A 4,205-nucleotide genomic window follows, 5' to 3' on the forward strand; every position below is an offset into this window, starting at 1 on the left:
GTGTTCTAATTATTCATATCCTTTTTCTGTAGTATTTGTTTGGAACGCAAGTTCAAGCATCACCAAAACTTTGTGTATTGTTTCTTTACTAATTGAATAATATTGTATATTTTCTTGAATTATTAAAATATTTGTAAATCAAATTATACTAATTCCTATGTTTCAGGTGAGTTAGTAGATGGTCGTGATCTTAGTTCTGTGTACCCACACAAGAAAATTAGGTATATATTTTTTTTTGTATACCTAAACTAATTTCCTTTATACCTTGATGCTGCTAAATTAAAAGACTCATGTTTATAGTTACAGGAACACTTCGGAAGATGCTACCATTAATGAAAGATGTTTGGTAATTGTAATAGAAAATTATTCTATCATCTTTATTGACATTTATTCATGTGTTTCTGGCTCTAATAATTAAATATCTATCAAGAGGTAGAGGTGGCAAAGTCTATCAAATGTTTTTATTTAGGTGAATCCACCAATGTTCGTATGCTGAAACTCAGGTATTGTTTAAAATTTTATAAGAAAAATTATTAATATTATACTTTTGATTCAGAAATCATACTAATATTTTGTATTTACTTTTTTTTTTTTTGTAGAAAGTCTATTATTGGTGCTAATAGTATCCCAAAATCTTTGGTATAAACTTAATTTAACTAAATGTTAATGTTCAAAATTACTTAATCTTCTTTTCTCGGATATAGCATAATTTAGATTGATTAATTATTCAGCAGGTGAAAGATGCATGGTTAGCAATACGACATCTTACAGCTATTGCTCGGTAGTTGTTTATGTTAAAACAGCAGTAATAATGTTATAACGTTTGTTAAAATTGCTTAGTTTGGTATTATCACGGTAACAATTTGTGTATAAAGGTCACCCTGATATTAAACCTTTTACAAAAACATTATACTAGCGTTTATTCGTAAATCTTTAACTCTAACCCTATTCTTTAATATTATCTGCAGAGAAGGAATTTATCGCAAAGAATCTAAGTCGTTTCCTTTTTATTTAAGATACACGGTAATTACCGAAAATATATTCTAATTAGATTTTATTATATCTAATCTAACATATTTTGTTATTTAAAAACATACTGGATATGGCAGGAAAAATAATTGGTGTCGTAGCAAATTTTCTGGCATGAAGCTAGTAGAAGAACATATTTTAGAGAATAATATGATGAATTTTCTGAGATCTTATAATTGCTGTTTTCTGGATATTGTTTTATATGGATGAATAATTTATGAAATAATAATATTTCTATAAAGTTTAATTTTAAAATTGACAGTGTTGATAATGACGTTCTTAAGGTAAATGAGATGAGACGTGTTAACAATGAAAATGTGCGTACCGAAGTTACATTAGTAGCAATACAATCGACCAAAAGCTGAAGTTCTTGCATCATTATATAAATTTCAATATATCGTGAGATTGTATATTTAAATACCGAAATTGTATATATGAATGATAGAAGTAAACGAATCAAGTACCCGTATTAAGTTTATGAAAATGGTTTATATATAAATGTTTCAGTATGAATTTATTAAAATGTAATAATAATTATTTTTTGATGGAATATTAAAATTTATTAATTTTACGTTATGTCAAGCAGGGTGGATAAACTTAAGAAGTATTCCATATTCAAAACAGAACAGAATAAAGTTTAATATCACGATTAATGTAAAAATGGAAAATATATATACGCATTAAAAGTCGTAATGATAAACATTAAGAAGTTTACTATTATCTCTAAAATAAATGGAAGTGTAATAAAGATATTTATGTCTGGAGATCTATACAAAATATTTTTTAAAAAATGGTAAACATATATTCTTATATATCACTTATCAAAAAAAAAGTAAATATCTTTTATATATAAAATTACATGTATATATACGTCTATTCGACTCTTTTGACATTCAACCTAAAATAACGAAGAAAACAAAAAACAGAAAACTATGGTTAGGTATAGCCTTTTCGATGATGTTTCGCGTTTGAATTCATCGAAATATGAATGGAAAATACGTGTGAAAGTTTTGTGTTTGTGGGAAGAAAAAGGTCCATGTTTGGAGATGGTCTTATCTGATATTAAGGTATTTACTTTATTCTAATAATTAGCTCATTATGTATTCCAAAAATAAAGCGTATATGCAGTTATACCTGAAAGTTTTGATTTGCAAGCGTTGAGCATATTATTTTGACATATAAAATCATATTATGTGACAATATTAATACTATGTGTTATTAGGGTGTAAAGGTCCAATGTTTCTTTCGTGGAGATGTTTATGATCGTTTTGTCTCCAAGTTCAACGTTGGTGATTGGCTCGATTTCGAAGACTTTAAGGTTGTTGAGCAGAATGGTTCATGTTTAGCTACCACACATCGTTACAAAATTGTTATTTTGTATAATACCACAATAAAAGAGAATTCAATTGTTGGAGGGGAAGATTTCTATGATTTCGTCGATTTAAAACTCATTAATGATGGTACACAATGTGAAGATTACTCAGTTGGTGAGGAGTTGTTTTTAGATATTATAAAATTAATATCAATTATTATTAGTAAATATTTGTATTTGAACTAACTTTATTTTTATACAGACGTCATCGGTGAGGTTGTCAATGTTGGGGAATTCAGCTGTAATTTCAGGAAATTACAAAAAAAAAAGACGAGATCAGTAAGTCTGAAAATCATGAGAAATCTAATGACGCATCACAAAGTGACAATATTCGTATGTTGTTTAAGTATTGTACTCGATTTGGTTTAGAAAAAAAAAAACGCATCTTACCATGATCACTCAGAAACAGATTGTACAGTCTTTGAAGAATATGATGACGATAGTAATGTTGGAGATCAGGACGATTCTGATTATATACAAGAAGGAAGCGACGAAGAAGATGATGTTTCTTATGATGTAATGGATGAAGAATATGATGATATTGATGAAGAAACCGATTATGAGGTTGAATACCATGCAGATAATAGTGATAACGATTGTCATAATGAGGATAGATATATCCAAGATTTAGATGAGGATGAAGATAACGTTGATATGCAAAGTTCTGAAGAAAATCTTGCAATAAATAGCAGAGCAGAAGATAACTATATTAACCACAAAATATCTTTTGATCTACGTGATTTCAGGTGAATTAAAATACTCTTATTATATATATATATATATATATTATACAAAATTATGATTTTGAATTATATTGAAGCATAAAGTTTTAATTCTTGACATTTTAGTGGAACCCTAATAAGGTGTGAGTTATTCGAAAGATCGGCTGCAAAATTCTACGATACTTATAAATCTTACCGGGGTGATCACTTAATTTGTGTTATTCGATGGGGTGTTATTGAAGTTTTCCAAGGTATACATTTAATTTGATGATATTTATTGCTCAGTATTTCTGAACAAATATTAAAGTATTATTTATGTTCTAACTTTACAGGAAAAAGAAGTATATCTTCTACAGTTTGTACGGAAATAATACCCAATCCGCAAATTCTAGATGAGTCGAAAATGATGAAATTGTAAGATTATCATCTCCGTTCATGTTATATATAAAATGAAAACATTGTAAAAATTCGATTATAATCTTTTTCATGTATACCTATGAACTAAATTATAGGAGACCAAGGAAGAGGACTCGCAAATAGAAGACTGGCGACTTCTTATTTTGTTTTTGCTTACTATGGATTTTATGGGGTTTTAATATTTTATATTCAAATGATATATGGATTCTAATTTTTAATTTAAATAGATAACAGTTTAAATTTCTTTACATATATCGAAGGTTAAATTATCCATAAGATTATTCTTTTATCATTATCTTGATAAAAATATCTACATATTAAATACTTAGAAAAAATGTAAAGACAAAGACTTTGAAGTTTCCAGTAAAGTTCAGCAAAAATCGTAACAAATATACGAAAGGCCAATGCATGTTGATAAAAAAATGTTAGCATGCAAGTTGATAAATGCAAAGATAGACATGCAATTTGAAATTTAGAGTTTCAACTGTCCAAATAATTTTTTAAAAATAAAGTATTTTATTTTAAAAATAAAACATTGATCATTCTTATCGAACAGAGACACATGCAACTTTCCCTGTGTAGACCACGGGTTTTTATACAATCCACACAAATCTAGAAATCTGATTCTTATAATCCTTATCTTCTTTAGTTTATGAATATTTGAA

Source organism: Camelina sativa, chromosome 3 (assembly GCF_000633955.1).
Source record: "Camelina sativa cultivar DH55 chromosome 3, Cs, whole genome shotgun sequence".
In the NCBI taxonomy this organism is placed as follows: Eukaryota; Viridiplantae; Streptophyta; class Magnoliopsida; order Brassicales; family Brassicaceae; genus Camelina; species Camelina sativa.